The sequence below is a fragment of the Schistocerca gregaria genome, chromosome 8 (assembly GCF_023897955.1).
Source record: "Schistocerca gregaria isolate iqSchGreg1 chromosome 8, iqSchGreg1.2, whole genome shotgun sequence".
NCBI lineage: Eukaryota > Metazoa > Arthropoda > Insecta > Orthoptera > Acrididae > Schistocerca > Schistocerca gregaria.
In genome coordinates, this window is record NC_064927.1 from 82,518,247 (window position 1) to 82,542,193 (window position 23,947).

A 23,947-nucleotide genomic window follows, 5' to 3' on the forward strand; every position below is an offset into this window, starting at 1 on the left:
CACATATCGGAACTTGATGAAACCATAGGGGCTGAAGCGGGAATATTGCACGACGTCCCACAACAAATCCCGCATTCCTCCATCCCAAACTGGCCGAGAAAAAAAGTGTTGCATTACTTACTGAATGTCCCCCGTACATAAGACGGTGATAATTCAGTACTTCAGGACGGTTTCCACAGATAGTGTCTGAAAGTACACTCCTGGAAATGGAAAAAAGAACACATTGACACCGGTATGTCAGACCCACCATACTTGCTCCGGACACTGCGAGAGGGCTGTACAAGCAATAATCACACGCACGGCACAGCGGACACACCAGGAACCGCGGTGTTGGCCGTCGAATGGCGCTAGCTGCGCAGCATTTGTGCACCGCCGCCGTCAGTGTCAGCCAGTTTGCCGTGGCATACGGAGCTCCATCGCAGTCTTTAACACTGGTAGCATGCCGCGACAGCGCGGACGTGAACCATATGAGCAGTTGACGGACTTTGAGCGAGGGCGTATAGTGGGCATGCGGGAGGCCGGGTGGACGTACCGCCGAATTGCTCAACACGTGGGGCGTGAGGTCTCCACAGTACATCGATGTTGTCGCCAGTGGTCGGCGGAAGGTGCACGTGCCCGACGACCTGGGACCGGACCGCAGCGACGCACGGATGCACGCCAAGACCGTAGGATCCTACGCCGTGCCGTAGGGGACCGCACCGCCACTTCCCAGCAAATTAGGGACACTGTTGCTCCTGGGGTATCGGCGAGGACCATTCGCAACCGTCTCCATGAAGCTGGGCTACGGTCCCGCACATCGTTAGGCCGCGTTCCGCTCACGCCCCAACATCGTGCAGCCCGCCTCCAGTGGTGTCGCGACAGGCGTGAATGGAGGGACGAATGGAGACGTGTCGTCTTCAGCGATGAGAGTCGCTTCTGCCTTGGTGCCAATGATGGTCGTATGTGTGTTTGGCGCCGTGCAGGTGAGCGCCACAATCAGGACTGCATACGACCGAGGCACACAGGGCCAACACCCGGCGTCATGGTGTGGGGAGCGATCTCCTACACTGGCCGTACACCTCTGGTGATCGTCGAGGGGACACTGAATAGTGCACGGTACATCCAAACCGTCATCGAACCCATCGTTCTACCATTCCTAGACCGGCAAGGGAACTTGCTGTTCCAACAGGACAATGCACGTCCGCATGTATCCCGTGCCACCCAACGCGCTCTAGAAGGTGTAAGTCAACTACCCTGGCCAGCAAGATCTCCGGATCTGTCCCCCATTGAGCATGTTTGGGACTGGATGAAGCGTCGTCTCACGCGGTCTGCACGTCCAGCACGAACGCTGGTCCAACTGAGGCGCCAGGTGGAAATGGCATGGCAAGCCGTTCCACAGGACTACATCCAGCATCTCTACGATCGTCTCCATGGGAGAATAGCAGCCTACATTGCTGCGAAAGGTGGATATACACTGTACTAGTGTCGACATTGTGCATGCTCTGTTGCCTGTGTGTATGTGCCTGTGGTTCTGTCAGTGTGATCATGTGATGTATCTGACCCCAGGAATGTGTCAATAAAGTTTCCCCTTCCTGGGACAATGAATTCACGGTGTTCTTATTTCGATTTCCAGGAGTGTAGTTTGAGTAGGATTAGTTGACGGAAGCTGAGCCCCACAAAAAGTGTTGCGTTATTGAATAAGGCTTCACTTTGACTTATTACTAAGGCGGAGGATAATTTCTGAAGGAAAGACAGCAGACAGCATACGAGAATTTAAATAAACAAGTCTACTGTTACAGGTCACTGTTTGAGTATTTCCACGACGCGTTTCAACGATTTAAACCTCCGTCGTCAGGTGGATTTACATTTGTTAGTATAACTCGCGTCTCTGTGTTCTGTTACGAGTTTTTGGAGGAACTTGCGGCACTGTCTGCAGTGACCACAGTTTCCTTTCACTGGCGTAACGCATCGCACGACTGTATACTGGAGCCAGAGGCACAAGTTCTTCCAAAAACTCGTAAAACGGCACACAGGCGCATGTCATACTAAGAAATGTAAATCCACCTGACGATGGAGGTTTAAACCTTCGAAGCGCGTCGCGGAGATAAATAAACAGTGACTGGTTGTTTCATTTAATGCCAATAACAGTGACGGTAAAGCCTAACATTTAGAATGTTCGCCTTTAAGGAATACCAGAACTTGAACTTGACGAAGAGAGCTGGTAAAGTAATTACAAGTAAGGACATCGGTCTGGAAAACGGCGTATAATTTGGAGCAGTTTGATGAAGTGGCCGAAAGCTACTTTTATATTTCATCAGAACTAGTGTCTATTACGTGAAAATGTAGGTCGTGATGAGCAAAGTGCCTTCCTTTCGGAGGACGACGTGGAGTTGTCGCAGCCGCCCTTCGATTTACGGAGAACGGCGACGGATCGTGTCGCCGAGCGCAGGCTGGGCCGCGGTGGACACGTCAGAGGTGGCCGTGACGCAGGCCGGCCCCACGTTGTTCCTGCGTCAGGACCGCTGGACACTGCAGGCGGACTAACTAGGTAACTCAGTCCTGAGCAGGCTCGACGGGAGCACAGGAGTTCGCGGGAACCGTCTGGCACACGAAGCATTTCTAAAAAGCGCGAATGCAACGAACTTGTTACATCTGCACATCTAAACTTCAGTATTCTTCCATAGAACCACAAGTGAAAGGTTTTTGTGTGTCCACCCTCGTGGCTGCAGGACTACCGCCGGTCACTATTGTAAGAAAATGAAACACCTACAGCCATCCTAATGTAGTCGTTTATTGTATAGCTACCAGTTTCGGCGCTTCAACGCACGATTTTTAGGCATCGGTTGATACCGAAGGGGTTATGACTATCCATACATACGATGCATCAGTGGCCAACATAACCGGTTTACGCAGACCGTCTGTAACTGCGACGTCGTCTCTCCAACCGTCAACTGAGCTGACAGTTGATGGTACAACAGACATCACAGTTACAGATAGTCTGCGTAAACCGGTTATGTTGGCCACTGATGCATCGTATGTATGGATCGTCATAACCCCTTCGGTATCAACCGATGCCTGAAAATCGTGCGTTGAAGTGCCGATACTGGTAACTATACAATAAATGACATCGTAAGGCTTGCTCTAGGTGTTTAATTTCCGTACAACACTTTAAAAAGTTCTATTCTCCACTTGTTTCGCTGCCGTACAAGGCAACTTTAGACAAAACACTTCCTTACATTTAAATCTATATTCTATTAAAGGACATCGTGTTCGCTGTTAACTGTAGAACTTATTTATTTCAATATTGCAATTTCGTCCTTTGGGACATTATCGAGTAGTACTGCAAAAGGTTTTGCTTCGGCATATGTCCACTTCAAAATCCTCCGATATGTTTAGACTACATAGCATCGTCAGAACTAAGAAGTTAATCAAATCTGTATTCGACGACAGCATTGTCTCTGTTTCAGTCACGCTTCCGCTTCCGTAACTACAGACTGACCATTATTCAACTACGCGAAAAGGAACCGTAAGGTAGTTACAAACCCTGGCGTGCACACACTTTATTCAAAATGTAAACATCACTACAGATTTATATTATGAAGCGTTCTATATGCCTGCCATCATTCGCGATGGCCAATCGAAGCCATGCCAGCGGCCTCTGGGTACCCCAGAACCAGAATGCGGACCCCAAAGTGCACCTCCAGGACATAAAACACTCTTCTGCTTCGTTGAGGTGGAGCTCCGTCTTGCATGAACCACGTCTTGTCGAAATCGGGGTCACTCTGGATAATGCGTATGAAATCATCTTCCGAAACCTTCACATACCGTTCGGGAGTCACCGTACGGTCGCAGGTTCGAATCCTGCCTCGAGTATGGATGTGTGTGATGTCCTTAGGTTAGCTAGGTTTTTAAGTAGTTCTAGGGACTGATGACCTCAGATGTTAAGTCCCACAGTGCTCAGGCCCAATTAATTTGTATATCAATTTGATATCAAAATTGCACCACACACAGCTTTATACTTCTATTATCCACCACTTGAGTCATGTCTTAAAGGAATTATTGAAGTTCAGTTGCTATTGGGAATTGATTTACGTCAGTGCAGCAAGTTGAAAATTTGTGCCGCACCGAGATACGAACCTGGGTCGGCTGCTCACTGCGCAGGTGCTCTGACCACAAAGCCATCCGGACACAGTGGTCCTTCCAGACCCAAATTCTCAACCTGTCCCCAGTCCGCTGACGTAGTGCCCCTGCCCATTATCCTCATCACTCGCGGCGTTTCGCTGATTCCCGTACAAGTCGAGCGGACGTGCATCTACGCCGAAGGGATCATTGGTCAGCCTCGCTTTAATTTTACGCTATATACTACTTGCAGTGTGTCATTTCGTAATGTATTTCCCTCAGAATCGCTCGATTTGGTTAGACTGCATTCAGTTACACTTTTTCTTACTTCTGTCTCTCTTGTTTTATCTCTGTCGAAGACGTGATCCATTCCGTTCAACAATGCTGTCAGTTCCTGTGCTGTCTCTGCTAGAATTGCAGTGTCATCGGCAAACATCATAGGCTTTATTTCTTCTCCGTGAACTTTAATTCCTTTTCCGTATTTCTCCTTCGTGTCCTTTACTGCTTGCTCAGTCTACAGATGGAATAACATAGGTGATACGCTACAACCTGCCACGTTCCCTGCTCTGCTACTGCTTTCCTTTCAGGTACTTTTGTAACTGCAGCCTGGTTTATGTAGAACTTGTAGACGACATTCCGTTCCCTGTATTTTATACCTGCTACCTTCAGAATTTCAAAGAGTGTATTCTAGTCAGCATTGTCAAAAGCTTTCTGTAAATCTGGACATGTTGTAAACATCGGTTTATATTTCTTCAGTAAATATTGTAAGGCAAGTCGTAGGGTCAGTATTGCTCCACGTGTTCCCACATGCATGCAGAACACAAACTGGTCTTCCCCGAGGTCGCTTTCAATCAATTTTTCATTTCTCTCTAAATAATTCGTGGCAGAATATTGTAACCATTACTCATTGAACTGATAGCTTCGTAATATTCACATTTGCCTTTTTTCAAATGGAATAGTCTATGTCATATATTGTACGGTAGGTGTAACATTCGTAAGAAATGGCCCACTCAGCGATGTAAACAATTCCGAGGAAATGTTGGGTGCTCCAGGGACCTCGTTCCCACTTAGGTCTGTGTGTTCTCTGACAAATCTTCTCACAGTATCGTCATCTACGTCATCTTCCCTTACTAGGCGAGGCTGGTTGTTTATTTTTATTTTTGTCGAATGCGATGAAAGAACTGCACGTGGGGGACTGGCGGCTACAATGGGCCATGTAAACCAAAACTGGTATAAACCTTTTGTTGTGAATGTTTTGAAATAAAGTATAACTGCATGTCTTTACTGGAACATGTGTTTTAGTGTAAATCATCAAAAAAAAAAGTTTCTATCCAAAATGTCACAACAAGAAATATTTTCTCAGAATTGCAATTTTACACATTAAAAATAGTGTCGATTAGTATAGTCAGTACAACAAAATATAGGTTTCTTAATAAAAAGTGTTTTCTTTATTGACAAACAAGTTAATCTGTTCATATATCAGAAGTACTTGATGATAAAAAAATACAGTAGAATAAAATACCGTTCAACTTGTGATCGCCACGCCGCATTAAACTTGTGGGCTGTGGTTTTCTGTTAGACGGTTCTGGTTGTTTCTTCATAAAGTTTTGGTAGAAATCTTAAGCTGCCAATTACTTTTCCCTGTTAAATCTGTGAGGAAACTTCAATTTTTTCTGTCAGATAGTAACCGTTGAAACTGAATCCTAAAGAGCGTCATTAATCTGGAATCTATATTTATTCGTAGTTTCCTTCAAATGATGATTTGGAAAAGCCCACATAAGGTGTCAGAGATGTCTGGTGATTCCCTGCAGTGAGTCGTGAAGTGCCTCGTAATGTCGTATCAGGCCTCTTTATGCCTGGCGTAGTGCAGCAACTCGGCGTGGCATGGGCTCAACACGTCGTTGGAAGTCCCCTTCAGAATATTGATCTGTGTTGCATCTATAGCGGTCCGTAGTTGCGGAAGCGCAGGATTTTGTGCACGAACTGACCTGTATATTATGTCCTATAAATCTTCTATGGGATTCGTGTCGGTCGAAATGGGTGGCCACATCATTCGTTCAAACTGTCCAGAATGTTCTTCAATCGCGAACAATGGTGACCCCGTGACATGGCGTATAGTAATCTATAAAAATTCCGTCGTTGTGTGGGAACCTGAAATGTAAACGGTCGGCAAGTACCCGAACATAACAGTTTCCAGTGAATGATCGGTTCAGTTGGACCAGAGAACCCAGTCCATCACATGTAAACACAGCCCGCACCATTTTACAGCCACCAGCAGTTTGCACAGTACAACTCGGGTCCATAGCTTCGTAGGGTCTGCGCCGTACTCGAACCCTAGTACGAGCTCTTACCAACTGGATTCGGGACTCCTCTGACCAGGCCGCCGTTTTCCATTCGTCTAGGGCCAACCGCTGTGGTCACGAGACCAGGACAGGAGCTGCAGCAATGCCGTTCTGTTAGCAAACGCACTCGCGTCGGCCGTCTGCTCCCGTAGCCGATTAACACCAAATTTCGACTCGCTGCCCTAACGGATGCATTCGTCGTAAGTGCCACATTGATTTCTGGGATTGTTTCACGCAGTGTTGCTTCTCTGTTGACACTGACAACTAAACACAAACGCCGCAGCTCTCGGTCGTTAAGAAAAGGCCGCCGGCCTCTGCATTGCTCTTGTCCGTAGTGAGAGGTAATGCTTTAAATTTGGTGTTCTCGGCACAGTCTTGTCACTGTGGATCTGGAAATACTGAATTCTCTAACGATTTCCGTAATGGAATGTTCCGTGCGTCTAACTCCAATTACCATTCCGTTTTCAGTCTGTTAATTCCAGTCTGGCGGCCTTAATCACATCGGAAACTTTCTTACACGAATCACCTGAGTACAAATGAGACTTATTTTGTACCTCGTGTAGGCGATACTACCATCATATGTATAAATGTATGTCGTTATCCCACGACTTTTGTCACCTCAGGATAATTTACTTTGCCGTGTGGATCTACAGACATTGAAACGATCGGCAGCAGCACATTCGGTCATTTCGCCCAGCAAAACAGTTGAAACCGCTCGCTTCGTTGCAGTATCAGACCATACCCCTCGACCCTCACCGCCACGCTCCTTGTTCAACCTAGAAACTGTCCCCAGAAAACGAATAAAGAAGTTACATATACGGTCCATACCGCCAGCCTGTGATGTGGCCCACACTATCCGACTGACTCTACTCAATAAGATATGGCGGAAACAGAAACGGGTTTGTGCGAGCAGTATTTCATTATTACAATAAGCCGGCCGCTGGTGGCCTAGAGGTTCTATGCGCTTCTGTCTGGAACCGCGCGACCGCTTCTGTCGCAGTTTCGAATCCTGCCTAGGGCATGGAATTGTGCGATATCCTTAGGTTGGTTAGGTTTAAGTAGTTCTAAGTTCTAGGGGACTGATGACCTGAGGTGTTAAGTCCCATAGTGCTCAGAGCCATTTGAACCATATTACAATAAAGTCTAGTTGGTATACTTACTAGTGTAATAACATTGCTTCTTATCTTTAAAATTATAAACCTATGCTGAAAATTGTATTGTTAACCAGCTTCGTCACTCAAAGACGTATAAAATTTACTCGTGACCTAAAGTCATAAGCTGAACAGCTACATGTCAAATGGCGTAGTGACGTCTGCTGCGGTTCTTTGCAAGCACTGCATGCGTCCGCTACTTTGCGCGAAACCTGAAAGCACGAAGCGGCAGATACCACCTCCTGCTCCCCCATACAGAGGAAACGACCAACTGGATCCACTTGTCCCTTTTGGCGTAATACATGTTTCCCCGAAGAGAAGACTTGAGTGCAGTGCCTGTAGCGACTAACACCCGTACTCCGTGACGTTGGCGAGGTTATCGGCGGCTCCGGAGAACCGTGACCTTGTTCGCGTTAGCCGGTTGATATGATCTCAAACGTGGGCCCCATTCACGTGCGGCCCAGCTTGACTCGGCCACAGAGTAACATCTTTGCCTGCGACTCGGCCGCGCCTTTGCCAGCGTTCGGTCACGGGCGGTCCGGCAGCCCGCTGCTCGGCTCCTTTGTGAGGCCCAGTTCGCACAGCAGTGGCGCGGCGACCGGAGGCCGTGGCGCGGAAGGAACGCCAGCAGCTCGACACTGGAGTGGCGCCAAGGTGCCACGAGTGGATCATAATATGTCGCCTTCATCAGACCAAGATACTGGTGCCCTCCTATATCTCGAGCAGCGGAGAAGGTAGTAGATGTATCTGTTATGGTTGAAAATAGAGAAGAAATTAGCCACATCGAAACAATGAAAGAACTTATCGTGTATCCAAAACGTTTCCGGTATTTTACACGATGCCAAAAAACTGTTTCTAAACTGGCGGAAAAATCTCAATACTACAGAATAATTAACTCGAAGAAATATTTCGGGAATACATTTGTCCAGGTAACATTTACGTGGTTAACATGGAAATGCTGGTACATCAATAATCGGTGTAACCGCCAGAAAGTTGCGTGCATCGTGTTGTACAGGTGTCGGATGTCGGTTTGTGGGATGGAGTTCCACGCCTGTTGCACTCGCTCGGTCATTACAGGGACGGTTAATGCTGGTTGTGGATGACGCTGGATTTGTCGCCCAGTGATGTCCTACAAGTGCTGGAGTGCAGACAGATCTGGTGATCGAGCAGCTCGAGGCAACATGTGGACACTCTGTACAGCTCATTGGGTTACAACAGCAGAATGTGGTTACTAATTTCCTGTCAGGGTGCGTGAGATAATTAGGAGAGTGCTCTTGCTGTCATACGAAATCGCACTCGAGGCAGTTAACCCAACGCCATTACTACCGCCTAATCTCCACCAACTTTCTTCAGAAAATTCAACAGACCTCCACTCTACCAATGAGCTTTCGCTTCACACAATTGAAGCCGCAAAAGGTGGTGGTTTAGGGCCAGTGGCATGCACAGTACAGGGTGTCTGTCTCGGGGCTGTCCTCGAAGTAACCGTTTTGTGGCGAAACTTCCTGGCAGGTTAAAACTGTGTGCCCGACCGAGACTCGAACTCGGCACCTTTGCCGGCCGGAGTGGCCGAGGGGTTCTAGGCGCTTCATTCTACAACCGCACGACTGCTACGGTCGCAGGCATGGATGTGTGTGATGTCCTTAGGTTAGTTACGTTTAAGTAGTTCTAAGTTCTAGGGGACTGATGACCTCAGAAGTTAAGTCCCATAGTGCTCAGAGCCATTTGAAACATTTTGTTTCATTCACCTGTTGACACGGAGGTGGCGCGAGAGAGCGCCACGTCCGCGCAAGGACATTTCTGTGTGAGTTGGCGGTAAGACACTCGTAAACGACCAAATTTATTTGTCAAATTAGCTGTTACCTAGCCACTGATTTTTCAAACAAGCCCATACGCGTAAAAACCGAGATTGTCAATTTACCCTCAGTTTCGAAGCAGATACTGTTGGTGTGTGCCGTCTTCCGATACTAGTGGGAACGGCTATAAATGCAGGTAAATCATTCCCAACATAGACTCTGGAATTGTATTTAATAAAGTTGAAGACGGCAAGACATTGGTCAAGGGAATGATTTAAAATGAGACGGAAATATACACATGAAAACATGTTAAAGTTAATATTACGCTCGGAACTTGATAATTACACCAACTTTCTGCGAGTGGACGGTGAAACTTTTAATAAATTGTTTGAAGTTACTTCGCCCGCACGTTGAAAAAGAAGACACAAGTGTAAGACAGTTTATTCTCTTATACCTGGTTCTCTGACAGTTCGTTAAAATGCCAAAACGTGGGAACGTATACAGACGGATGAAGTCTATTTTTGAAAATTTTGTTGAACTCCTGCTTATATGTTGTGCGTAGAATATTGATTTTCTTCTCAACACCTTCCTGCGTAGTGCACGACTCCATCGACATCTAGATACATTCTCCGCAAGCCACTCTACGGTGCGTAGACGAGGGTACCCTGTACCGTTACTAGCAATTCGCTTCCCTCTTCCATTCGGAGATAGATCGAGTGACACTCAAATTCGACATCAGCAGAGATAATATTTTTGCCAGTTGAAATAGACACTCCCCCTTCAATGTGCGTTTCCTATGTACGTTCCATGACTCGCTAAACATCTCACAGTTTTCTGCTTCTGGATTCAGCCAGCTCTCGGTCCCAGGAAGAATTTGAGCACGAGAAATTTCCTGGAGAACTGTAAGTTGCTAAACTTCTTTACGAATACGCCGAGAATTTACTGATAAAATTTTAACAGTTTAGCTGTCTTCCGTCTGAACGCGGTTTGTTTCCACTATGTGCTGATCATCTGCCGATTGTTCATCAGAGTACCTCTAATTACTGCACTCGTGTGCACTCCACAAGTACTTGCTACCGGAGTAGCTGTTTCCTTCGTGTATTACATCAAGAGGAATCTTAAAATTACCAACCAATAACGCAGGCCAGACCGTGCCAGCGTCGACAAAGCCTTTGGTTGAGATGCTCGACTCGGCTGCAAACCAAAGGAGCCCAGTCAACCCTGTACTGGTATAAACTGTACGCTCTGCTTGGACCCAGCGGTCTTCCACACCTCCGCCAGCCGCCTGCACGAGATGGAGGCCTCAGAATCGGCCACAACTTGCAGACGACTGCAGCCCCCGCGGTCGATAGTCGGGCAAAGACCTCCTTCACATCTCGGATGCATGGGAGGAGCTGTGAGACCTCAACCAGTTTGGTAACTGCCAGTGGTATTTTGTCTTTACCATTCATCGTAGTTTCCATAGTTGTGGAAACTCACGATACAGTGAGATACATTGTAATAAAACTATTTTCACTAAACATAGGCATAAACAACGCCCGCCCTCGTGTCAAATTTCCTGTCCATGAGAATTTCTGTGAAACGGTCAAACCTGCTCCGCGTTTAACGAAGATGTCCGACAGTACCATTCAGTTAAAAATTTTGGCAGATGTAGTAAAATTTGACAGACTGTTTTATCGTCTGGTGATACTTGTGTGTTTTATCGTTTATGGTGATACTTGCATGCGTCAACTTTCGGTGCTGTGCCTACGGGGAGACAGACGTGTAGTGCAACAGCCGTGCTTCCGTTCTCTTCGTGAGGTGCTTTGCTCTGCTACGTCTCACTGCGAATAACTACACTTTTTCTAACGAATTCAATTTTCCTTTGCGTTAGCACTTTCCCCGAGTGATTTAACCACAAATGCGCTGAAGATGAAGAGCATTCTCGCGCATCTCCTTCTCGGTGGCTGGTTAATTCCGCGAAGTATAGAGTGAAACCGAATGACTCTCACAAATGAAGACACCGTGGAAATAACAGAGGAACAAAATAAAAAGCCTTCGTTCGTACTTCCAACGAATACACGTCGGACAAGAGGAGTGATTGAACGGCCATTCATGTTCTGAAGCCGTCCTGGCTCGTTAGCTAGCCGCTCCGATTTATAAATAATTTGCATCGACGGGCGCAAATAGAACAACACCAAAATCGTGCATGTCATTTAAAATTGCTGCTTCCACTGCACAACAATACGATTGCTCTACAGAGTCCCCTAACAGGGAAATTCGACGTCACTTTAAGAAAATGTTTCCTCTTCCTTCTAAGAAAGGTTAAATGGTACGGACTTAGCTTAATGTACTTTTCCAGGATTTTCAACACGGTCTGGAACACTCCTGAGATGATTTTTAAAATTTGATGCAGTACGTGCCTCGAACTCTTAACATCAAACTGGCGCGATGGTTTCCGGCAGCTTAGAATTCGAAGCGTTAAGTGTAACCCTGTCGGCAGTGGTGCAGAGTCAACGCATTTTATATTTTCTTTCGCTGTCAGCAGCCCTACGGGATCAAATACTTCTTCGAAATCACACTACAGTTTTCACACACGGTACGCTTTGCCGTGTACATCTCGACCACTGCGTTTACACAAGTGTTACACAAGAGGCAATCATCACGTCAGTACCTGCGCTCCTTCCTCAGGTCCCGCCGGCCACGGCTTTAGGGTCTGCGAACAGAGCAGACATGCTGATACGAATAGCGCACGTCGCTCTGTCTCGGTGTGGGTCAGATGACGCATGCTCGCATGTAAAGAAAAAGACATACACCTATACGTACTATATGCCTTTGCTCGCGTGTGAGGACGCACAGAGAATAGGTGCAACGCGCCCACGTCAGAACGCATCTCGGCAATCCGGGTTTTGCTAGGGGCCGGCACTTTGCGCCAGGTACTAAGTAATGCGCCCGGCCTAGTGCGTCGACGCCCCGACAGCGACGAAAGGGCGGTGCTTTCAGACGGAGCGCAGTACCCGTATAGTGCGCCAGCGCTTGTCAGCAGCTTCTGGACGAGTACAACACGTTGTTCGCTGCGTTCTGGTGAAGCTGTGGCTTCAAGCCACGTGAAGTTCTTGTGCGAAATGACTGCAAAGTGTGCTAAAAGGCTCAAAGTGCGCTGCACTGTCGACGATGTTAAACTGTTGACTGATGGAGTGTCGAAAACACTGCTGCCTCGCACAGGCATTCTGCGCCTGGAGCAGATAAGCAAGAAAGAATTTGTGTCTCGGAAAATTTGGCGTGCATTCGGAAGGAATTATAGAAAAACATCACGTAAATAGAGTACTTTGCATTGGCATCAACAATTGAGGGACAATGTGTAAACAGAAAAGTACCGGCCGACCAACTGTGCCAGATGCAACCGTGGCGAGGATCAGGGGAAATCTCGTGCACAGCCCAAACTGTCGACGGTTCGCGCAACTCACGAGCTTAGAATACCGCAGTAAAATGTGTCGGACATTTTGCTACTGCGGTTACATTTCAAATCGTACCGTGTGCAGCACGTGCCGGAGGATTATGGCCGGCGCCTTCAGTTTTGCATCTCAAAGCGGAAAGCTCTTGAGGATGAACATTTCACCTCCAAGCTGATATTCAGCGACGAAACGGCCGTGCATTTATTTCAGCCATCGCCATTTGTTAAGCGGTGATCCCCCACCACTTTGTGCTCGTTGTAATCAGCCCTTGGCGGTCCGCCATTTCCTGACACAGTGCCCTTGTTTTAATCACCTACGTTCTAATTTTTGTTTGCCGCCTGAGTTGTCGGCCGTTTTAGCGAACGACGCCCGGGTTTCGACCGCGTTTTACTTTTTATCCGTCGTAGCAGTCTGGCGAACAACATTTAACCTTTAGTTCGGGCCCTCCGTTGTCTCTCTGGAGTATTTCATGGATGTTTCTCCCTCCTTCGATTGGGCTTAATGTGTAATCGCTTTTAACTCCTTTCTCGTCTTCGTGTTCTGCGGTACTGACATGGGCGCGTATCACAGTTGTTTTTGCGTCCTAAAACAAAACAAAACAAAACAAACTGCAATGTGGCACATGAACGAAATTCACCGAAGGTTAATATTTTATGTGCATTGTCACGGGGGAAACTGTGCTGGTCGTTTTTCTTCTGTCACGGTTACCTGTTACGTTGATACGTTGCGGTTGTGGTTGGTTCCACAACTGAATGCTGACTCCGAGAACTTCATCTTCTCTGCATTGGAGCATAGATGTTCGACGAGCTTCCGCATCGCTAGGTTGGGTGTAGTGGATGATGTAGCTCTGTTCCCTTGCCCCCCCCCCCCCCCCGACCTAATCCATTGCGACTTTTTGCTTTGTGAGTGCAGTGGGGACCGTCTTTAAGTGCTCTCCATGGCGAGAACTCTGTAACAGCTCAGGGAAGTTATCAGTGATGCTGTCATGACCATAGAAAGTATGTTACTACCTAACGAACTTGAATACCGCTTCAACTTGTATGACCAGAGAGCCATCTTCGAAAACGAATGAAACTTTTATAGTAGCAACGCATATGACCGGTCTGGTTACTATAGCAAAGCTTTCTTTGAATCACTTTCCAGGCAGCACTTCTGGACAGAGTTAATGCGCTTGCGCTTTCATTTCTGGAAAGCCACGAACTCACGTTTTGCACTCCAGCCGACATACCATATTGTATATCCCTCATTTTTTCTCGAAAACTTTTCTTGAATACACTAGGGAGGGAATTAGGAGAGTACTAGAGTGGTGCTTCGAGGTATTCAGAAAGAAGAGAAAGGATTTAGTAAGTAGGTAAAACTTATATTTACGGTAATTTGTAAAAAACGTGGTACCTACCGCTTTTTATTTTCGATTAACACGAAAGAACTGGATTCATACCACGGTTTCATTATGCGTACAATGAAGAGCAGCAATGCATTGTTTCAGTACTTCTTTTCTCTCTCACTATTCTGTGGCCCCGCTTTCTTCACTGTCGTCACTATTTTCAAGCTCAGACACATCATCATCTTCATTTTCATTGTTACACAAGATGTCGCCCTCGGAACCGTCAATATCACAAGAAATTCCAGTTGTTTAAAACTCTTCTTAACGATATCGACACAACATCCGAAACGCGTATTTCAGTGTTCCTTTATCTGGTCTCGTCGATGCATACCATTGTGAATCAAAACTGCTTGTTAAGAAACCAGGGCGACTTCGGCACATCTAAGGCCGCAGTGTCACTCCTAATCATCCAATGATCAGAAGTACGAAGGAAGGCTTCTTATTTTGTTGAGGTTTTTTGTTTACAGGTTTGTGCTTGTTTGTCAGCAATAGTAGTTCATTTGGTTTCACTCTGTCTGCATCATCATCTTCTTCACCGCTCCCCTCTCCCCGCCCCTCCTCAACCTCCGGTAGCTGAGTGGTCAACGCGACAGAATGTCAATCCCAGGGGACCGTAGCGGTCGCGCGGTTGCAGACTGTAGCGTCTAGAACTTTTCGGCCACTCCGGCCGGCACTGAATAGGAGTGTCCAGGTACTTTTGATCGGATAGTGTAAATCTATTTTCTTCATTCTGATTCCATATCTTCAACTGACAGTGCATCTCGGTGATACTTGTAACGTACGTACAGTAGAAATTTTTTAAACAGTTGTCCTTGTCACACCTTATTTCTTCAAATAGGAATTTCAAAAACATTGAACGATCTAATTTTTGTTTTAATCCGTGATTGAAGCGGCACCATTCTTGCAGCAACAAGCCCATTCAGGTGACCAGTAGTGTCTGCAAGGTGATGGCCGGTATTGTCAGTGGGCGTTTGGTATGGTGGACTGAGCCACAGAAGCTAGTAACAGACGTCCAATGAGGCTTTCGTAGGCATCGCTGTGCAGTCGACCATCTCGTCGCCCTGTTGACCGATATCGTGGAGAACTGTCTGCCCGAGTGCCAGAGTGTAGCCGCCGTACTTTCTGACTTGGAAAACGCACGTGCCACTTGCTAGAGAACGGGCGTCTACGATACACCGCATAAATATAAATAGGGCTTCGGAGGCTGCTTGCCCAGCTTTACTAGGTTTTTTTTAAGGACAGAGTTTTTAACGTAGGCGTGGATCCGGAAGAACGGGGTAACTTCGGGCTGAGCTGAGCGTAGGCTTTTGGCAATAGCAATCGAAGCCAATATTCAGTCTCAGGCTCTCTTCGTCGGATCCGTGCAGATCCGCATTCTCGAGCATCGTCTTGAGCGCTATTTCGACCAGCTCTTCTCGTGAAGCCTAGACAGCGGCTAAGAAGGTAGCCCAGGAGATTGATGGATCCTGTACTTCGCATGTAGTTCATTCTCTGTATTTAAGAACACAGTAAATTCAACACAAATGGACTTCGTTGACCATCAAAAGAAACAGGTAACCAACCTTGTGTTTCCTAACAAGAAAATAGGTTCATAAGAAAGCGCAAGCATTTCAAACAACAATAGAAAGGCTTGTCCTCGCCCTCCTTAAGCCGAGCACATTGTAACGGGTAAACACTTGAGTTACAGTCTGTTGGAGTTCACAGTTTCTACAGTCTTGTCAATGAGTCTGACAGAAGACAAACCGGCCCGTGAACTGGTTCCGAGGTTCCTAGGCGGCGGCGGCGGCGTGTGGTCTTCTTACTGAAGGATGCAGCTAAAGCTTCGCGGTAGGAGGGACCTCTGTTGCTGACTTACATGCCCTCCGTATTGTGGTTTGGTGTATGCGAAGGACGTGTGCAGGTGGCGCTTCAAGTGACTGAGTTGGAGCGTCGTGTAGTCGCAGGGGCTGAGCTGGTAACCGACCCGACAGCGGTGTGTTAGGTTGTGGCGTCGGCGATGGGGGGCTTTTGCGACACGCCATTCCCGTTCCCCCTGCCAGAGGGACAGAGGCGAGGCCGAAGCAGGCGTCGCACTCCTCGACCAGATCACTGGCGTCCCTCTGGCTGCTGGGACGTGCAGGAGTAGTAGGATCGACTTCCACTGGGGTACTGAGCTGCAACACTGGATGCCTCCTGCCGCTTCGACGAGAAGTGTCGAGGTCGCCAAGTCCAGAGCCCGTCGTCGTGTTGGGCGTCTGGAACAGAACATTGAGATAAAGTTTCAGTCAGTGGAAGAGAGCTGTGCTGCGGTCTGACCACCTGCGGAGTGGTTCTGTATGATGCCAAAAAAACGAATGGGTGCGTCATCCGAGGAGTGATGACGACACAGTTTTGCCTCTCGGGTATTAAACGTGCAGACAAACCACTCAGTGATGCCATCGGATGCCGGATGGAATGGAGTCATACGAATGAGAGAGAAGCTATTCGTGGCACAAAAGGAAGAGAATTGGCAGAGGTGAACTGAGGTCCGTTGTCTGTGACAGTGGTTTCGAGGAGACTTTTCTAAAACAAAAATGTGTGTGAGGACTTTGATCGTTTGCGTAGCTGAAGTAGATTACAGAGGGAAACTCCGTGCCGGAATCAGGGACGATGAGCCAGGACGCACCGAGGGAGGGTCCCGCGAAATCGAGACGGATGTGGGACCAGGGTGCTGTCGTACTGGGCCACAGGAAGTATCGTCGGGCAGGTCGCGTGCTCTGGCACGTGGAGCAGGCGGCGACCGTGTAAGTCGTGGCAGGGCGTCCCACACGCCTCTCCAGTTGCTACGTTTCTCTGCGTACCTCTCGGCGAGGACCACCCCCTAGTGGCCCTGGTGGCGAGTGTCGAGGACGCAGCAGAGCGAGTGTGCGTGTCTGGCCGTTGCCGCACGCGGTGACGCTGAAACCTTGCATTGCAGACCCTGTCGGCACCGTCAGAGTGTCTGGAAGGCGGGATTTGGCAGCGTCTTACGGTTGGAAGGCCATCCCTGGTGGTCGTGGTGGAGGACACGATCACTGACTGTGTGGTGCCTGATAAGCGCGTTCATCCAGTGGGGCTACAGCCTCCTCTGCTGCTGCGTTTGTGAGGAAACACACGCCCGTACCAGAGTCGAAGTTTGGATCTTGTTCAGTAGACAAAGTAAGTCTGCATCAGTGTGGTGTGCTGTGGAGCGGAACAGGATCTTACATGTTTAGCTCACCCGTAGGAAAAGGGTCCAGCACTGTAGGTGTCGAGCTGTCTCGGTGGGGATTCGGGCGGTCGACCGACGCAGTGGGATCGGCGGCTTATGGTCATTGAGGACGGTTAACTTCTGACCGTGTTTGTAGTAATGAAACGCATTAACTGCAAAGATAATCGCTAAAGCCTGCTCGATTTGACTGTAGTTGCACTGTGCAACATTCGAGCTCGTCAAAACAAAAGCAATCGGCCGTTCCGTACCGTCCACTAAGTGTGAGAGGACTGCCCCCACACTGCAGTCACTCTGCAGCGGAGTCTGCCCTGATGTGAATCTTCCCGGCATATTAAAACTGTGTAGCAGACTGACAGGACCTTTGTCTTTGGTGGGCAAGTGCTCTGCCAACAGAGCTGCCCGCGCACAACTCACGAGCCGCAGGCACTGAGTAAGCCAGGTCGCCACAATGTGCTTTCTTCCAGAAGTGCTGGTTCACGCAGGTCAAGTTCTGTCAAGTTTAGAAGGATGGAATGGCGGAATTAAAGCTGTGAGGATGGGTCGTGAGTCGTGCGCGGGTAGCTCAGTTGGTGGAGCACCTGCCCGTCAAAGACAAAGGTCCCGAGTTCCAGTCCCAGTGCGGCACACAATTTTAATCTGTCAGGAAATTTCGCTGTTACTGCGGTTGCTTTCTCAGTGAAGAGTTCTCTTGTTTTCTCAGTGACTACAGTATTGCCGTCATCACCGAAGAGGATTTTTTTCACCATGAGTATCACTACTGGGAAAGCTATTGGTGTGTATCAGGAACAGTATTGGTCCTAATATGCTACCTTGCGGAACATCTATATTAATGTATTTTGGTTCTGATAAGTGTTTTACTAAATCTTTCGATCTATTTGAAGTATGAGTCATCTCTATTCTTTACCCTATCTGTTAAGTAGCTACACCTCTTATTCCTAATGCTTCTAATTTATTTAATAGAATCTTGCGGTCCTCTGTATCAAACGCCTTAGAAAGATCCAATAATATGCCTGTGACACGCTCATCTTTATGAAGAGCATCAATTACAACTTCTGTGGATTTTACTATGGCTGGCTCCGTATTTTTGCTAATTCTGAAACCAAACTGTGATTCGCCTAACAGATTGTATTTATTCAGGTAATTCATTAATCTGTCTTTCATAATAGCTTCTATTATTTTTGAGAATGCTGATAGCATGGAAATGGGCTGGTAATTTTCTATGTCTTCTGCATTACCTTTCTTAAGCAAAGGTACAACTGTTGCCTGTTTTAACTGCTGTTTTAACTTCCTGATGTGAAGGATTCATTTATTATATTTGTTAAGTTGCCTTGTATAATCCCTATGCATTATTTCAGTTGTTAGAAGTAACATCATTGTATTTAGTGCAACATTATTTACAGGTGTTATATTTGTTTGGGGGCATTTTTGCTGCAAATTCTCTGCAATATTTGAAATAATGCTCATTTACATAGTTTGCTAAGTGCTGTGGATCATTTATTACTTTATCCCACTCCCTTAGCAGTATGTTATTCTGCGTTTGTCTGCCTCTCCCCGTTTCCTTTTTTATAACATCCCAGATTGCTTTGCTTTTATTCTCTGCATTATATATTATTTTGTCATTAAATGACTTTTTATAGCAGTTAGCACCTTACTATAGATATTTTTGTATCTGATAGAAATTTAAGAATTCTGGGTCATTGTGAATTTTTTTCATGGAACTGAGGTGTTTAAGTGTGCGGGAGGACTTCTTAATACCTGCTGTTATCCATGTGGTTTTGTGAGATGTTGATACAGACATGCATACTTTTGGAAATGCCTCTTCAAAGTTCAATTTAAAAACTGTGAAGAAGTTAGAGAATTTCATATTCCCATTGGTTTACTTATACACTTCATCCCAGCTTTATTTTTCTAGTTCTTTTGAAAAATCATTTATTTTGATTTCTGATAAATGTCGTTTATAGGCTTTTAGTTTAGGGAATCATTCAATGCCTGACTTTACTGATGTTATTTGACACAGATGGTCTGATAGTCCTGGAATTGACCCACAGGGACATGCCAAAACTTTGAAGGATGTTTATGAAGGTGCTGCTTGATTCATTTATGATGTTATTGTTGATGTTAATGTCCCCATACAGAATTATGTTGACCTTTGTACTTGAGACTTTATCTAGAACTTCTGTTAACTTATTGAAAAAGTGTCCACACTACCACTGGGAGGTCCATACACACACAAAATGATTAATTTCTTGGTGATATCAAGCCCTGTTAATTCAATAGCTGATATTTCAAAGTGTTTGTCTTCACTTACGGTACTGAGGTCATGTCTTGATTTGAACTGTATTCCTTTTCTGATATAAATGCATGATCCTCCACCCCTTGATGTAGTTCTGCAGTAAGAGTTTGCCTTTTATACAGTGATAATACTACGTGTTGGATTTCTGTGTTTCTACACCAGTGCTCTGTGACACAAATTACTGTGCAGTTCAAAGATTGGAGCCTTACTTCTAATAGTTGTATTTTATTTTTTATTGATTTATTATTTGTTTGATGATTGTTAAGTCTGTCAAATGCACCATGTTGCCCTTTCCAATGGTTTGTTTTTCTTTGTGACACATCTGGTATATGTCATATTTGAGGTGTTGAAATCTGTCTTGTGAGAGTTTCACTATTTTTTAAAAGTACTGGAAATAGTCTTTAGGCAGGGGAACCTGTTGTCTGGATTTATCTTAAAAAAGACCTACTTTTCCAACCTATGACAACACGTATTTGACCACGTGTGGCCCAAAATCCACCCGCTATACTTTCATGAATCAGCTGTACCAATCTTCCCTTCCCAGTCCTGTTTAGGTGTAGGCCATGCCTAGTGAAACCCCATCTGTTGATAGTCCCGACGGGCACCAGAGAAACATGAGCAAAGTTGGCCGTCCTCAGAGCCATCCCCAGCCCCACATTGATTCGCCTCACAGCTCCATCAAGGCGTGGCTGATCATCACGCCGGAACAGCTCAACAAAGTGTACATTGGTGCCATGAGTCAGGGAAGCTATCTTGTCCAGGTCACCAGTTATGTCATATGCCCCATCCGTGTCGAAACTGTTCCCGCCCCACCTACTATCACTATATGGTCCTCTACTGTAAAGTCTTCCCATAAGGACCCTAGGTCATCTATCACATGACTTAGCCCTGCATTTGGCTTGAAGATACTGCTGGCCTGGTACGCTGCCCCTAAACTCTCCTGTAACTGATGGCCTACACCTCGCCCGTGGCTACTACCTAGCTGAGCACTTTCTTCTTCTACTAAGACGCTGTACATTCCTAGGCTTCTCGGCTTCGGTTGAAGTGTGCTGCACATTTCCTGCTCCTCGTTCTACCTGAGTCTCTTCTCCACTTAACTCTGGTAGTGGTAGATACCTGTTTTTTGTGTTTATGATAAAACTTTCATATCGCGGTCTCTTTCTTCCTATCCTCCTACCAGCTGCCATTTCCCAACCACCCTCTTCCCCCCTGATCCTTAAGAGTTCCTTCCTTGCTTCCTCCAACTGTGCCTGAAGGGCATAGATTTTCCTTTCCTGTTCCCCAATCAGAATGTTCGTACTGCATACTCTGCAGTTCCAGGAAAGAGCCTCTTCTGTTCTCCCAGCATTCTCCCCACTGCATTCTCCCTCTCCCCCCCCCCCCCCCCAAGTGAAAATATTTCCTACAAGATTGACAACAAATCCCTCTACTCACTACCCTATAACAGCTCCCACATTTCTCACTCATGGTCAGCTTCGAAAAAATAATCACGTTTAAAGAATGTCTTAAATTTGTCAAGGACGCGAGATTGGCTGTGTGTAAACAAAAAAACGACACTAAAGTCTTATGTGCGGTGGTTGTTTTTTTTGTACTGATTTAGAGATACAATGACAGAAGAATGAATTTGTAATTAATTTCCTTTTAGAGAGCTCACGTTATCCGGCATGTTTGGTCAGGTTTTTAAACGTTTATAACTCGGAAAATTTAGGCCTAGATCGCCTCTACCTAACTAGTAAACAATACGAAAAGTGTTACTTAAATACGACTTAAACGTTTAATTACACTTTTATTGCGACAGTAGACACTGATGAAACTAGTAACAGTCTTTTTTAAAAGAATTTTGCACTATCAAGTGAACTTGAATAGAATATTTTGTGTTTATGTGACACAAAATTTCGGGCTACGTTACGATTATCGGGACTTCAGCTAAAGAAAAAGTTTTTTCAAGAACAAGCGCTGCTGGGACGCTAATATTCAGTTGTGTGACAAGAACGGACACTACAGCAAATATATAAAAAAAAGAAAATTTAAATTTGGCTTTATTTACTCATAAATAAGTTCTTGTAGCGGACGAAGAAAATACCTGTGATCTCACTCGGCTGCCATCTTGGTTAATTGACCAAGACTGCTGTTACAATGGCAGTGATGTTGAACGTGATGCACGAGCGATGAGGCACAGCATCTCTGAGGTAGTGAAAAAGTGAGGAATTTCCCGTACAATCACTTAACGAGTGTACTGTGAATATCAGGAATACAGTTAAACATCAAATCTTCGACATTGCTGCGGCCGGAAAAAGATGCTGCAAGAACGGAACCAACAATAACTGAAGAGAATCGTTCAACGTGACAGCAGTGCAACCCTTCCGCAAATTGCTGCAGATTTCAGTGCTGGGCCATCTACAAGTTGGCTTTTGGAGCCGAAGGACCACTCGTGTACTCTTCCAGAATGCACCACACACAGCTTTACGCCTCGCCTGGACGCGTCAACACCGAGATTGGACTGTTGTTGTCTTCAGTCCTGAGACTGAGTTAATGCAGGTCTCCATGGTACTCTATCCTGTGCAAGCTTCTTCATCTCCCAGTACCTACTGCAACCTACATCCTTCTGTATCTGTTTGATGTATTCATCTCTTGGTCTCCCTCTACGATTTTTACCCTCCACACTGCCCTCCAATACTAAATTGGTGATCCCTCGATGCCTCAGAACATGCCCTACCAACCGATCCCTACTTCTAGTCAAGTTGTGCCACAAACTTCTCCCCAATCCTATTCAACACCTCCTCATTAGTTATGTGATCTACCCATCTAATCTTCAGCATTCTTCGGTAGCACATTTGTTGATGTTCATCTTATATCCTCCTTTCAAGGCACTGTCCATTCCGTTCAACTGCTCTTCCAAGTCTGGACTGTTGATAACTGGAAAAATATTGCATGGTCGGACGCGTCTCGTTTCAAATTGTGTCGACCGGAAGGACGTGTACGGGTATGAAGAGAACCTCATGAATCCATGGACCCTGCATGCCAGAAGCGTACTGCTGAGCTATTGGAGGCTCTGTAAAGTTGTGGAGCCTTTGCAGTTGGAGTGATATAGGACCCCTGATACATCTAGATACGACTCTTTTGGGTGACTCGTACATAAGCATCCTGTCTGATTACCTGCAAGCTTTGATGTCCATTTTGAATTCCGACGGCCTTGAGAAATTCCAGCAGCACAGTGCGACAACTGTCACGTCCAAAATTGCCACAGATTGGCTCCAGGAACATTCTTATGAGTTAAAACACTTCCACTGGCCACCAGACTCCCCAGACATGAACATTGTTGAGAATATCTAAGATGCCTTGGAACATGCTTTTCAAACGAGATCTGCATGCCCTCGCACTCTTACGGGTTTCTGGACAGCCCTGCAGGATTCATGGTGTCGGTTCCCTCCAGCACTACTTCAGACATTAGTCGAGTCTATGCCACTTCTGCATACTCGCTGGGACGTACACGGTATTAGACCGGTGTACCATTTTCTTTGGCTCTTCAGCGTATAGAGCCCCACAAGAAATGATCACATGTCAGCTCCGGTAACCTTGCTGGCGAGTACTGTGAGGCTGAATCATTTGGTCCAGTGCAACCGATGCATTGTGTTTAAAAATCACCAACTTCCAGATGCCAGTATGGTGGTGCCCTACATTGTTGCTAAATGAAATCTTTCGAATCAGTCTCCAACTGTGGGAAAAGAAAGTTCTCAAGCATATCGAGGTACGTTCTTCCTCTAACAGTGCAAAGAAAAATGGGACATACACCTTTTTGTGAAACTGCACAAAACACATTAAATTTTGGAGCCTCTCTCTCATGTTGTACAATTTCATGTGGTTGTTCTGTACCTCATATTCTAACATTATGGCGGTTCACCTTTCCATTTAAATTCAATGTTGCTTCATCACTAAACACTAAATGTGGAAAAAACGGTCATCCTCCATCTTGCCAAGAACTAAATTGCAGAACTCCACGTTGTTGTTGCCGGCCGCGGTGGTCTCGTGGTTCTAGGCGCGCAGTGCGGAACCGTGCGATTGCTACGGTCGCAGGTTCGAATCCTGCATCGGGCATGGATATGTGTGATGTCCTTAGGTTAGTTAGATTTAAGTAGTTCTAAGTTCTAGGGGACTGATGACCACAGCAGTTGAGTCCCATAGTGCTCAGAGCCATTTTTGAACCACGTTGTTGTTTGTCACCTTCACGAAGAGGTTGCAGTAGC

At 46.3% G+C, this 23,947-nt stretch overlaps 1 protein-coding gene across 5 annotated transcripts in view; it reads left to right on the forward strand.

The window, feature by feature from the left end:
- LOC126284979 (F-box/LRR-repeat protein 3-like) overlaps positions 1 to 23,947 on the forward strand; it is a 246,079-nt gene that overhangs the window by 151,607 nt on the left and 70,525 nt on the right. Inside the window, exon 1 of one of the 5 annotated variants that reach the window (XM_049984265.1) lies at positions 8,090 to 8,325. The exons of the other annotated variants lie outside the window; for them this stretch is intronic. The gene's annotated coding sequence lies outside the window, so the exon portion shown is untranslated. Of the gene's footprint in view, positions 1 to 8,089; positions 8,326 to 23,947 lie in introns of those variants that run through there. 5 annotated transcript variants of the gene reach the window in all.